Source organism: Triticum aestivum, chromosome 1B (assembly GCF_018294505.1).
Source record: "Triticum aestivum cultivar Chinese Spring chromosome 1B, IWGSC CS RefSeq v2.1, whole genome shotgun sequence".
Classification (NCBI taxonomy): domain Eukaryota; kingdom Viridiplantae; phylum Streptophyta; class Magnoliopsida; order Poales; family Poaceae; genus Triticum; species Triticum aestivum.
Window position 1 is genome coordinate 664,871,436 of NC_057795.1, and position 15,304 is coordinate 664,886,739.

A 15,304-nucleotide genomic window follows, 5' to 3' on the forward strand; every position below is an offset into this window, starting at 1 on the left:
GGGGGGGGCATAGGCCTTAAGCAATGGGTTTTCGTCTTTTATTTTTTTCCATTTTTGGTTTTGTTGTTTGCTTTCCCTTTTTACTTCCTTTTTTATTTTATTTTCATAGTTGTGCCATTCTTATTCACAATTTATGTCGTTATGTGTGCACCCCTTTCATTTTTCCACCAACTGCTGAACTATCGACCCACTATCATCACTAGGACTATGTTCATGCATTGCTATGGGCAACAGGAGCCAAATAATCACAATGTAGTACTTGCATCGACCCATAAGTGAAAGGGATATTATAGTTGTTCTTTACGGAGGGGGATAGTTCGAAGTTCGCCTCTTTGTTAATTGTTGGGTGATGAGCATTGCAGATTGGGAGGAAAGAGGATATGTTACGTTAGCAAAAAAACATTGAAGATTCTGAGTATGGCTATATCAGCCTGAACTTTTCAATTCGACCTTCAAATTCACTTCCGTGTACGACACTTCTCCCCCAAACTGGTTTTGAACCCGCTTTTATAGTCTCTATGCAGGATTTGAATGGAGCCTCAGACACACCAATGTTTTTATTTTTGAGTCTCGGGTTAGTTTTTAAAATGTGCAAGTTTAGTTAGCCAGAAATGTAGATTCCACTTTTCTTTAGAAAAGTGCATGCAGCTTAAAAGGTGGAATTTGAACTTCTTTACATAGTGCAAAATTGGTATTTTAGAAAATATTGGTACTTAAGACAAAAAATATTCAATATGAACATATGAATGCTTAGTGTTGAAATGTGTGTACTAGGGTTACTGTCAATTTACAACGCATTATCGTATCAATCGCTTCTCGAACCCTCTATCCAAACTTATAAACATTATTACAACAACACAAAGGAAAAAAAATCAATGCCTTGTGAAGACGTATATACACATTGGTGTGATAATAAATTTTAGCCCTAACCATGAGCAGAAACGCCTCTTGTTATGACTCCACCCAAAAATGCATACTTGCGTGAAAAAACATTGTGACTTGTCACCACACCTTGCTTGTAATGAAAGTATAATAGCAAATCGTTCTTCACATGCACAAATGTGCATAGTCTGATAAAGCAACAGAGACCATAGTAATTCCGCCTGACAACATATTAAAGAGAATTTTAGTTTTGTGCAAGCAAGGGAAAGTAATGTGATATCTCTCGCATATTCATTCCTCTTCTGCAATACATTCATCCATCCACTCGTCCTTCCAGTTGTATAATGTTGGACAAATAGGGCAAAGGGGGATGGTTGTTTGTAATTAGGTTGTCACTTTGTACAAGACATACAAGACAATTATTGGCCTACGGGGTATACAGAAAAAATCCAAATAAACTGCAGAAGGAAGAGATTTTAGCTATAATTCTTGTAGCCGCTTAACTACCCTATTTAGGTAGGACACCACGTGTGGGAGGTCTATCTGGTGTGGTTGGTTGCAATTTGCCATTTTACGCTAATTGGAACTTCATCGGGGGTTCGTTTGTTGGGATTGTGCCACGGACTGCTAGCAAGTAAATGTTTTCTTCATAGATGTGTCATTATTTTTCCCCATATTTCAAGCCGGATATGATTGTTTTCCTAAATTGGTTAAGAAAAAAATGGAAATAACTAACGAAGATGAAAAGAAAAACTTCAAGTCAGGGAAGATCCACCCCCTCCACTCGCACGAGGTCGCGTTGAAAAATGGAAATAATCACATCACGTCATGGAAAATCCACACCCTTTCACTCACACAAGATCGCATCATGTAACCCGAGATCTGTCTTCCCCATATCCTCACAGCAGATCACGTTGTAACGCGTGAGATATATCCTAATGTCCACTTCTTATAGCATGACAACAAATTCTCTAGCCACCCCGCCACTTGAGACGTGCCGGAACCCTCCCCGACATCCAACATTAAACACACATGTAAGAAAACCGACGGGTGGGTCTTGGGCCATACCATACGTCGCATGAGAGTCGCAATTCTTGGGATGTTAATTCCCTTTGTCCTACCTCGTGGATCTCTGTTCAAGATACCGCACTCTTTTTTGGACCTCTCGCGGGTGATCCTAGAATTTTGTATTAACCAAACACCGATTAGTAAATTTTGGTGTTTCTATATTTCCTTTGCGATTCAGTTTTCAATTTATACCTAAAGGGTAGCATGCGTTGTGATCACAAAGGATATGGGTGTCTTCAACGTGTTTCACCCCACCCTATTAAATAGCCATGCTCCCGACCCCACTTTGCATAGCCAGGAAATGTGGTACTAATCACTAAACAGACAAGCCCCACGGGAGAGACTGATTGGCGTAGGCAAGAAGAATAAGTTCTCTATTGTACTGGGACTTGCATAGTTGCATACAATATGGAGGTGTTCGGTCCACATGAGTGACTGCGCCATCCCTGATTCACACAGGACGCCCACCCGATCCTTAGGGGCACGACTATGTGTCTCCTATTGCGATACCAAAGAAGATCTCGCCTAAAGTGCCTACGAAATGGCCAGCCCAGCACGCAAGAGAACCATAGGCCTTACGTGTTGCCGTTTTTTCTTTCATTTTGCCATTTTTGTCTTGAATTTTTGCTTTCTCATTTTGCTTTATTTTTTTATTTTTTTCAAAGTTGTGGCATTATATTTCATAGTTTATGTCATTATTTGTCCAACCCTTCTATTTTCCCACCAACTTCTCAACTACCGACCCACTATAATCAGTAGGAAAATGCTTGTGCATTGCTATGAGCAACATCAATCAATTAATCACAGTTTAGCAATTGCATTGACCCATATGAAAGGGGTAATTGTAGAAATTCTTTACAGAGGCGGGCAGTCCCAAGCGGCCTATCCGTTAATTTTCGGGCGATGAGCATGGCAGATTGGGAGGAAACATGACATGTTGTTTTAGAAAACATACATTAAAGATTCTAAGCTTGGTTATATCAGCACAAACTTTTCATTTCAACCTTCAAATTCACTTTCGTGTCTACATTTCTCCCCAAACTGGTTTTGATCCTGCTTTTGTAGTTTTTGTGCAGTTTTTTGAATGGAGCCTCACACACCACATGTTACCAATCAACTGGACTTGACTTATTATGGCTTGCGCTTGTCTAGCCGTCTTGCACAACCCAAGATCAAAATAATATATCGGTTTTGCAAAGTTTTCGGCAAATGGTTTATTTTTTGGGAGCCTCGGGAGAGTTTTCAAAACGTATAAGTTTAGTAAGCCAGAAGTGTAGGTACCACTTTTTTTTAGAAAAAGTGTAAGAAGCTTAAAAAGTGGAATTTGAGCTTTTGCACATAGTGCAAAAATGCTTTTTTAGAAAATATTGGTACTTAAGATGAAAAATAATCAATATGAGCATATTAATGCTTAGTATTGAAATGCGTGTACTAGGGTTACTAATAATTTACAATGCACTAACGTATCAACTGCTCATCCATCCCTCTATTCAATAGACACATTATTACCGCAGCACATTGTAACAAATCAACGCCTTGTGAAGGCATATATACACATTGGTGTGATAATAAATTTTATTCCTAACCACGAGCAGAAACGCTTCATGTACTGAGCTCCACCCAAAATTGCATACTTGCATGAAACAACATTGTGACTTGTTGAAAGGGCATTTCCCTACCTTATATTTTGGATGATGATGACAACCTTTTGTTGGTCTAATCCTGTGCTAAATGTTTCAGGTTCTCAATGATTAGGCTTTCATCGGTTAGTGGTTCTCTCTCGAAGGAATCGTTTGAAGACGGAATCCTCTACGCTTTTTATCTCTTTGGTCGTAGGGATCCCGTACTATCAAGAGGGAATCCACTTTGGTAAGAATAGGGGATTCCATTCACGTACACCTCCATCACCCCTCTTTTTGTCGAGAGAGTGCCTCCATTTTAATCTAATCTTTGCCGTGTGTTCCCGGCGGTTGTACCGCTCGTCCGAGCGGTTGTACCGCTGGCTCTTGACGCTTCTCTGCCGTTGTCGAGCGGTGGTACCGCTGCCTCCGAGCGGTGGTACCGCCACCTGACTCTGCAAAGACCAGCAACGGTTGTTCCGGCCATGCACCGCCCATGTACCGGTCAGGCTTCTGTTTTGATGCGATGGCTGGGCGGTGGTGGCCCGGTTGGTCCGGTTGTTCCTTTTCAACCGGTACAACCGGAGGTTCGAGCGGTTCTTCCGCTCATACCTTAGCCGCTCAAGCGCTCAAGACCAGGCGGTTGCACCGGCCCTGCACCGCCCAACTACCGCCCTCAAGGGTGACTCCGTTCTGTTTCGGTGCGGTAGTTGTGCGGTGGCTGGGCGGTTGGTCTGGTTATTTTCTAATGACCGGTACTACCGCCCGATGGCCCGGTCGTACCGCCTGGTAGGGTTCTGCAGCTACATCGTGAGTCCCGGTTGTACCGGGACAAGGAGCGGTTGTACCGGTGCAGTACTGAAAACGCAGTAACGGTTGGATTTATGTGGGCTGCTATATAAGGTGGTTCCTCCACCTACCACGCCCACCTCTTACCTCTCTCACTCCACCATTGATGCCCTCCAGCTCTCTTGCCCGATCTCTCTCTCTAGCCACTCAAACTTGTTGATTTGCTAGGGTTTGAAGGAGGAGACCTAGATCTACACTTCCACCAAAGGATATTTACTTCCCCCATGCTTTCTAGTGTGGATTTTGTTACTCTTGGGTGCTTGAGCACCCTAGACGGTTGAGGTCACCTCGAGGCCATATTCCATTGTGGTGAAGCTTCGTGGTTTCGTTGGGAGCCTCCAATTTGTTGTGGAGATTGCCCCAACCTTGTTTGTAAAGGTCCGGTTGCCGCCTTCAAGGGCACCAATAGTGGAATCACGGCATCTCGCATCATGTGAGGGCGTGAGGAGAATACGGTGGCCCTAGTGGCTTCTTGGGGAGCATTGTGCCTCCACACCGCTCTAACGGAGATGTACTTCCCCTTAAAAGGAAGGAACTCCGGTAACACATCCTCGTCTCCAACGGCTCCACTCTTGGTTATTTCGTGCCTTTACTCTTGCAAGCCTACTTGTGTTGTATCCCTTGCTTGCTCTTGTGTTAGTTGTTATTGCATCATATAGGTTGCTCACATAGTTGCATATCTAGACAACCTATTTTGTTGCAAAGTTTAATTTGGTAAAGAAAAGCTTAAAATTGTTAGTTGCCTATTCACCCCCCCTCTAGTCAACCATATCGATCCTTTCACTTGTAACCACACCTTGCTTGTACTGAAAGTAGAACAGTAAGTCATACATCACATGCAGAAATGTGTGGTGTCACTATTATAGGATGCTGCTAACGCGACACTACAATCATAGACCCTTCGATGAAACTGTGTACGATGCAATAATCGCAAATGGTGGTGTAAAAAAATCATCAAGAAAGGTGCAAAACATTTGCGATGACGGATGCATCAAACACGGTTCAGATTTTAGTTGCGTGTGCGATGCAGGGCATACGGTTCAGTTCAATTAACTGTTTGCGATGAGGAGGAACAAAAGAAATGGGCAGCCAGATAAAGGTGTGTGCAATATACATCATACGGTTCACTAAAATGAATTGTTTGTGATTAGGCAACACAGAAGAAACGGTTATCCAGATCAAGGTGTGTGCGATATAAGGCATGCGGTTCACTCAGATGAACTATTTGTGTTGAGACAAGAGAACAGAAACGGTTCAATATAGCAAGATGTGTGTGATACGCGGCAAACAGGTCTGTAATCAGAAATGTGTGCGAAGACCGATAATAACACAGACGATTGATGTTAATAAGACGTGCGTGTTGTGCGATGGGATTGCATACAGAACAAAGTAAACTATATATAGACACACACACACACACACTTATAAGGACATGGTTGCATAACCAAATTAAATATCCAGTTACATAGGTGGCTACTACAACCATGGCATTTGCACACACCAAAGTAAACTATTACATGCATAATTACATAGGTGGCTACTACACACATGCCATTTCCACACACCAAAGTAAACTATATATTACATGCATGATTAACTCGGATAACCAATCATCTGATCATCATCTACTTCTTGTGACGCTTGGTCTGGTTGTACTCGATGCGGCCTCGTCGATCTCCGTAACAAGGCACTTCCTCATGTCAACGATCCGCATGTGCATCTCGTAGCATGTGTACACGCTCTTGGACGCGAACCTAAGGTGACATTCATCTAGTTGCCACATCCAGGCCCCATGCCAGGATACAGGACATGTTCTGTTGTCATCCTGCTTCATCTTTTCATAGTATGGGTCGATGATGGCTGAGGCGAGTTCAACCAGGGAGTCATTCTTCATGCTGCCCCAGACCCGGTAGTGCTCATGGATTTCGACAAGGTTTTGGCAGGCCAAGCCCATAACCCTGAGCGCTTTTACATTGTCGGTGGTTTCCACCATGGCGAACTTGTAGTCAGTGCTATTGACAAAGTTGGTGAAACGGTCGCAAGGCTCTGTGGCCATGTAGTAGTGGTAGATGAGGACATGATGGCGCATGCACAACTGGGCGACGGCAAACTTCTGATCTATGTTGGGTCGACCGGCGGTGTACTGGAGGTCGATGCCGACCACCTTGTAGTTGTCTCGAGCAAGCAACGGCTCAATGGTGTTGATGTAGTCGTCCACCACGGCCTGGTCGATGGTGTACAACACTGAGATATCCGTCTCCCTCGCGTGGGTCTCCACTTTATGCTCGCCGAACTCCATTGGAGCGCCGCTAGACATCTCCTCTCTATGTGTTGTCGTGGGTGTGCTTGTTGTGTTGTGGGGCGCGATCAAAAGGTTGAAGAGACTAAGGTTATAATGGCCACGGGAATTAAAGGGGAAGTCGGACGGCCTGGAATATCGACAGGCCCTCATGGCAGTTCTAATTTGTAGTGCATAACACCATCGTGCCGCACGTAACTGCATTGCGTGGCAACGCGCGCGGTGCAACCGCATGCATATGGGCCCCCCGACGTGATCATCGGTGAATATGGCGTAACCGCAGGGGCGTTCTTTTGGCCAAATGGGGGCTCAAAGCGGCGCCAATGAATCATCGGTGAGCCCGTTCCCGTGCAAGCTTCCTGCCAGACTCGGTGAAATCCCCCAAAATCCCAATGCTTCCATGCCTGCTATATAAACCCTCATGGCTGGCGAGTCCTGCGTCGCATTTCGCCTCCCTCCCTGTAGCTTATCATGTCTGCTTCTCCCACAATCGCCAATGGCACTGGTCCGTCATCGTCGTTCAACCACTCCACCGTCATCGGAGGATAGCTACAGATGGGAGGCTACACCGTGACGGCGGCGCAGTCCCCGGTGTATTGTAGTGCGTGTGGCGTCCATGTTGGGTGTGTGTGGAACACCCACCACACGCTCCACCGCCACTGCCCGTCGGTAGCTGTTGCCGGCCACTGTTGCCGCCACACCACCATGAAAAGCAAGAGCCATTGCCCGCTCCGCCACCACGGCCCGAAGGCGGGGGGTGGCTGTCGTGGCCGCCACCCCACTACCGGCCATCACCCGCTCCACCACCGCGGCCCGAAGGCGGGAGGTGGTGGTCGTGGCTGCCATCCCATCATCGGCCTCCATGGCCGCCAGCCCACCATCGACCGCCGGGATCATCACCCACTCCGCCACCATCGCCCGAAGGAGGGAGGCGGAGGTGGAGGCCCGCATGTGCGTCACTGAACTTGCGCGTTACATCGAGTTCCTGCAGGAGGAGGAGGAGCGCCTCGTCGAGCATGCCAAGAGCCTTACTGTAGCCGTGGCCACAGCACACACCAACAGAGAGGTGAGGAATCAGGAGATCTACGAGCAGTCTGGCCGCTTCGAGAGGGGTCGTCTAGAGCGGCAGAGGGCGTTCGAGCTGGTGAGCGTTGCTAAACATGCAACAGCGGTAGACACCATATTGCAGTTATCCAGCTCGTCGGTAGGCTCCTCCTCCTCCTGTGCCTCTTACTGAGCGCGCTCGGCAGAGGAGAGGCTGCCGGAAGTTGTACAAAGCCCCTCCGTAGTAGTAGTATTTAGGGGCTATTTTTTCAGCTCATCTGACTATAGATGTGGTGGAACTGCACAACGTACTTAAAATTAGCTAGTATATATAGTTGAACTAGCTATTTCAGTACGCGATTGGCAACAATTAGGGAAAAGTTTGTTCGGTTCAGCTGTCGAGTTGAACTGTTTGTATAAATTAAGAACGACTTCTTAATCTATGAATAAAATATATGCTTAATTACTGAATTTTAGTTGCAAAAATTAGATAGTGCTAGTGATTTTTAGCTGCATATTTTGACAAATCGCAGTGTTACAAGGATTGACAAATGGCAATGTTACTAGATCAACAAATGTCAATCTTTCCAATTTGACAAATGGCAACATACCCAATATGGCGGATGCAAATCTTACCAAATTGTTTGTACATGGTTGCACACGGGTCATCCACACAACCGTTTGCATTGAAGGGATGCACAAATCCTGCACTGTGAATTTTCCCTAGGCTTAAGGGGGAAGACCAGAGCTCTCACTTTGCATACAGGTGTTCTATCTAAAATGTTTGTGATCAAGAGCTGCAGAAATCCTGCTTGACACGTTTTCTCTTGGCTTCCTGGGGAAGCTGTCGGTTTGCATACGAGTGTTCTAACTAAAATGTTTGTAATCAAGAGCTGCACAAATCCTGCTCGACACATTTTCCCTTGGCTTTCTGGGGAAGCTGTCGGTTTGCATACATGTGTTCTAACTAAAACGTTTGCAATGAGTGTTTTATATTTAAAAACCGTATTAAACTGCGGCTTGGGCGCCATTAATGGAGAGGATGCAAGCAAGGCGGGCGACCATGGAAGTCAAAGGGCTCGCTTCGCGGTGAGCCTGCACGACGTATAGCTCGCATGCTTCCCAGTGAGCCCTCACATTAGAGTATAACTCGCACGCCTCCCATTTAATCAAGCACTCAAGCACCGGTCCGCACGACACCTCCTAGCCATTAAAAGAGAGAGGCGTGGCATCATGTGAATGGTTAACAGAATGCACATGATTTAAATTATTCAAAACGTTTGAGATGTTATAGTGGCAGTTATTTGTTTCAAAATGCCTTTATTGGCTGTTATTCGAGCGCGCCTTCTCTCAAAATGGACACGAAAAATAGCACAATATGTCGGGTGCCATTCCATGATAGCATGCCAAGTTTCCTAAATTTCAGAAGACTTTTGGATTTCCTAGAATTTAAAATAAAGTATCTTCATACATCTCCAACGTATCTATATTTTTTTATTGTTCCATGCTATTATATTATCTATCTTGGATGTTTTATATGCATTTATATGCTATTTTATATGATTTTTGGGACTAACCTATTAACCTAGAGCCTAGTGCCAGTTTCTGTTTTTTCCTTGTTTTTGAGTTTTGCAGAAAAGGAATATCAAACGGAGTCCAATTGACCTGAAAATTTACGGTGATTTTTTATGGACCACAAGAAGCCCCCAAAGAAAAAGAGTTGGGCCAGAAGAGCCACGAGGCCTCCATAAGGGTGGGGGCGCCCCCACCCCCCTAGGGCGCGCTCTCCGACCTTGTGGGCTCCTCGTGGACCCCCCCGACTTGTTCTCGACGCTAATAATTCCTATAACTACCAAAAACCCCAGAAATAAACCTAGATCAGGAGTTCGCCGCCGCAAGCCTTTGTGGCCACAAAAAACCAATTGAGACCCTGTTCTGGCACCCTGCCGGAGAGGGTATTCATCACAGGTGGCCATCTTCATCATCCAGGCGCTCTTCATGATGAGGAGGGAGTAGTTCACCCTCGGGGCTGAGGGTATGTGCCAGTAGCTATGTGTTTGATCTCTCTCTCTCTCATGTTCTTGATTTGGCACGATCTTGATGTACCGCGAGCTTTGCTATTATAGTTGGATCTTATGAAGTTTATCCCCCTCAACCTTCTTGTAATGGATTGGGTTTTCCCTGTGAAGTTATCTTATCGGATTGAGTCTTTAAGGATTTGAGAACACTTGATGTATGTCTTGCATGTGCTTGTCTATGGTGACAATGGGATATTCATGTGATCCACTTGATGTATGTTTTAGTGATCAACTTGCGGGTTCTGTGACCTTGTGAACTTATGCATAGGGGTTGGCACACATTTTCGTCTTGACTCTCCGGTAGAAACTTTTGGGCACTCTTTTAATTTCTTTGTGTTGGTTTGAATAGATGAATCTGAGATTGTGTGATGCATATCATATAATCAAAGCCGAGGTTACTTGTGGTGACATTAGAGTATCTAGGTGACATTAGATTTGTGGTTGATGTGTATCTTAAGGTGTTATTTTAGTATGAACTCTAGGGCTGTTTGTGACACTTATAGGAATAGCCCAATAGATCGATCAGAAAGAATAACTTTGAGGTGGTTTCGTACACTACAATAATCTCTTCGTTTGTTCTCTGCTATTAGTGACTTTGGAATGACTCTTTGTTGCACATTGAGGGATTGTTATATGATCTAGTTATGTTATCATTGTTGAGAGAACTTGCACTAGTGAAAGTATGAACCCTAGGCCTTCTTTCCAAGCATTGCAATACTATTTTCCCTCACTTTTGCTACTAGTTACCTTGCTGTTTTTATGTTTTCAGACTAAAAAACCTTACATCTACCATCCATATTGCACTTGTATCAACATCTCTTCGCCGAACTAGTGCACCTATACAATTTACCATTGTATTCGGTGCGTTGGGGACACAAGAGACTCTTTGTTTTTTGGTTGCAGGGTTGTTCGAGAGAGACCATCATCATCCTACGCCTCCCATAGATTGATAAAACTTAGGTCATCCACTTGAGGGACATTTGCTACTGTCCAACAAAACTCTGCGCTTGGAGGCCCAACACGAGTCTACAAGAAGAAGGTTGCGTAGTAGACATCATATCTCAATGTTTTCTCGGCAATCAACAGTGCCCTGGTGTTTGAAATTCATTGCCATTTCTTGCGTGGGACTTAAGCATGCACCCAAGGACACATATATGATTTTTCAACCAATTTATATGCACTGGAGCATGTGCATGTAGTTCAAATTTGAATTATGCACATAAAATGTCTAGAAAACCTAGTTAATGTATAAAAATGTCCAAACGAACCACGCAAAAATCCAAAATTGAACACAACACTCCCGTTGTTCTATTTTGACTCTAGAATTTTTCTGAAAGCAATAAGAGGCAACCGATATTGTTTCGTCCCCAAAGGTGGCACGTTCCCTACCGAAACCATCACGCTTGTTGTGAGAAGCTTATACCTAAACCTGCTCCAAATGGGACAAAAATTTTACCATGGCATGTCGATGCCGCTCCATGATAGCATGCCATGTTTCATGAATTTCATACGAGTTTTGGATTTACTAGAATTTAAAAAATAGGCATCTCAATGTTTGCGGCCGAATGACGGTGGAAGGGTGTTTGACATTCATTCCCATTTCTTGCATGGGACCTAAGCATGCATCCAAGGACACATATTTGTTTTTTCAGCCAATTTATATGCACTTGAGCATGTGCATGTACTTCAAATTTGAATTATGCACACAAAATGCCTAGCAACTTAATGTATAAAAATGTCCAAACGAACAAGGAAAAATTCCAAAACACAATAGTCATGTTGTTCTATGTTGAAACTAGAAAAATTTGAAAGCAATAAGAGGCAACGGATATTGTTTCATCCCCAAAGGTGGAATGTTCCCTACTGAAACCATCATGCTTGTTGTGAGAAGCTCTGGTTTGTGAGAAGCTTATACCCAAACCTGCCCCAATTGGGACAAATAATTTACCACGGCATGTTGATGCCGCTCCATGATAGCATGCCAAGTTTCATGAATTTCAGACGAGTTTTGGATTTACTAGAATTTAAAAACCAGGTATCTCAATGTTTGCGGCCGAGTGACGGTGGCAGGGTGTTTGACATTCATTCCCATTTCTTGCATGAGACCTAAGCATGCAACCAAGGACACATATATGATTTTTCAACCAATTTATATGCACTGGAGCATGTGCATGTAGTTCAAATTTGAATTATGCACAGAAAATGCCTAGAAAACCTAGTTAATGTATAAAAATGTCCAAACGAACCCCGAAAAATTCCAAAATTTAACACAACACTCCTGTTGTTCTATGTTGACACTAGAAATTTTTTGAAAGCAATAAGAGGCAATCGATATCCTTTCGTCCCCAAAGGTGGCATGTTCCCTACCGAAACCATCACACTTGTTGTGAGAAGCTCTGGCTTGTGAGAAGCTTATACCTAAACCTCTTCCAAATGGGACAAAAAATTTACCATGGCATGTCGATGCCGCTCCATGATAGCATGCCAAGTTTCATGAATTTCAGAAGAGTTTTGGATTTACTAGAATTTAAAAAATAGGTATCTCGATGTTTGCGGCCGAGTGATGGTTGCAGGGTGTTTGACATTAATTCCCATTTCTTGCATGGGACCTAAGGATGCATCCAAGGACAAAGATTTGATTTTCAAGCAATTTATATGCACTGGAGCATCTGCATGTAGTTCAAATTTGAATTATGCACATAAAATGCCTAGGAACCCCAGTTAATGTATAAAAATGTCCAAACGAACACCGAAAAATTCCAAAACACAACACTCATGTTATTCTATGTTGACACTAGAATTTTTTTGATAGTAATAAGAGGCAACGAATATCATTTCATCCATAAAGGTGGCACGTTCCCTACTGAAAGCATCACGCTTGTTGTGAGAAGCTCTGGTTTGTGAAAAGCTTATATCCAAACCGGACCCAACTGGGACAAAACATTTACTACGGCATGTTGATGCCGCTCCATGATAGCATGTGAAGTTTTGGATTTAATAGAATTTAAAAACCAGGTATCTCAATGTTTGCGGCCGAGTTACGGTGGGAGGGTGTTTGACATTCATTCCCATTTATCGCATGAGACCTAAGCATGCATCCAAGGACACCGATTTGATTTTTCAACCAATCTATATGCACTGGAGCATGTGCATGCAGTTCAAATTTGAATTATGCACATAAAACGCCTAGCAAACCGAGTTAATGTATAAAAATGTCTAAACAAACCCCGAAAAATTCCAAAATTTAACACAACACTCATGTTGTTCTATGTTGACACTAGAAAATTTTTGAAAGCAATAAAAGGCAACGGATAACGTTTCGTCCCCAAAGGTGGCACGTTCCCTACCGAAACCATCACGATTGTTGTGAGAAGCTCTGGTTTGTGAGAAGCTTATACCCAAACCTGCCCCAAATGGGACAAAATATTTACCACAGCATGTTGATGCCGCTCCATGATAGCATGCAAAGTTTCATGAATTTTAGATGAGTTTTGGATTTACTAGAATGTAAAAACCAGGTATCTCAATGTTTGCGGCCGAGTGACAGTGGCAAGGTGTTTGACATTCATCCCCATTTCTTGCATGGGACATAAGCATGCAATCAAGGACACATATTTGATTTTTCAACGAATTTATATGCACTGGAGCATGTGCATGTAGTTCAAATTTGGATTATGCACATAAAATGCTTAGAAAACCCAGTTAATGTATAAAAATGTCCGAACGAACCCTAAAAATTCCAAAATTAGACAAAACACTCCCTTTCTTCTATGTTGACACTAGAAAAAATTTAAATGCAATAAGAGGCAACATATATCGTTTTGTCCCCAAAGTTGGCACGTTCCCTACCAAAACCATCACGCTTGTTGTGAGAAGCTCTGGTTTGTGAGAAACTTATACACAAACCTGCCCCAAATGGGACACAAAATTTACCACGGGAAGCTGATGCCGCTCTATGATAGCATGCCAAGTTTCATGAATTTCAGACGAGTTTTGGATTTACTAGAATTTAAAAACCAGGTATCTCAATGTTTGCTGCCGAGTGACGGTGGCAGCGTGTTTGACATTCATCCCTATTTCTTCCATGGGACCTAAGCATGCAACCAAGGACATAGATTTGATTTTCCATCCAATTTATATGCTCTAGAGCATGTGCATGTAGTTCAAATTTGAATTATGCACATAAAATGCCTAGAAAACCCAGTTAATGTATAAAAATATCCGAACGAACCGTGAAAATACCAAAATTTAACACAACACTCTTGTTGTTCTATGTTGACACTAGAAAATTTTTAAATGCAATAAGAGGCAACCGATATTGTTTCGTCCCTAAAGGTGGCACGTTCCCTACCGAAACCATCAGGCTTGTTGTATGACACTCTGGTTTGTGAGAAGCTTATACCCAAACCTGCCCCAAATGGGACAAAAAATTTACCATGCCATGTTGATGCCACTCCATGATAGCATGCCAAGTTTCATGAATTTCTGACGAGTTTTGGATTTACTAGAATTTAAAAACTAGGTATCTCAATGTTTGCAGCCGAGTGACGGTGGCAGGGTGTTTGACATTCATTCCCATTTCTTGCATGAGATCTAAGCATGCAACCAAGGACACATATTTGATTTTTCAACCAATTTATATGCACTGGAGCATGTGCATGTAGTTCAAATTTGAATTATGCACATAAAATGCCTAGAAAACCCAGTTAAGTATAAAAATGTCCAAACAAACCCCGAAAAATTCCAAAATTTAACACAACACTCTTGTTGTTCTATATTGACACTAGAAAATTTTTGTCACGCCCAATATGCGACCATATCCTAAAGGAACTCGAAGGTCCCACCAAGGATAGAAGCGCATATTGGAGCGCTTTTGCAAGGTGGATATCATTACATCGTACCATTACATAATAGTTGGGGATACATACAAGAGGTAAACAATGCCACATGAATACATCAACATCATACATAAGAGCAACATCCGACTACGGATGAAACACAAACAGAAACTCAAACAACATCCACCCTGCTAGCCCAGGCTACCGTTCAAGAACCTAAACTGAAGCGTGCGCACGGGGACTCGCCGGTGTTGGGAGCCAGCATCAGCCCTTGCTGTGGTTACAGAGGACCGACGGGGGTGCGGAAAACGTGCTAGGGTGCGTGTGGGGGAGCAATGACGCGAGGATGTGGGTGTGGGTGCGCAAGGAAGGGACGAGCAGCTACCTCTTGCTGGTGTCGTGTGCATGCAGATGTAGAGAAAAGCAAAGGAGGTAGCGTTGGGGACATTAGACAGCGAAGGAGCTCGTCGGAGCTGTTCCGGCAACCAAAACACGCAATGGAGGGCTCAGATGGATGCTACGCAATGGGGCGAACCCATACATACCAAGCATGCAACGAGAAGTGAACGAATTCCTCACCGACGACGGGGTTCCGCTGTGGGGCGCGTGAGCTTGATGCTTGCGGCC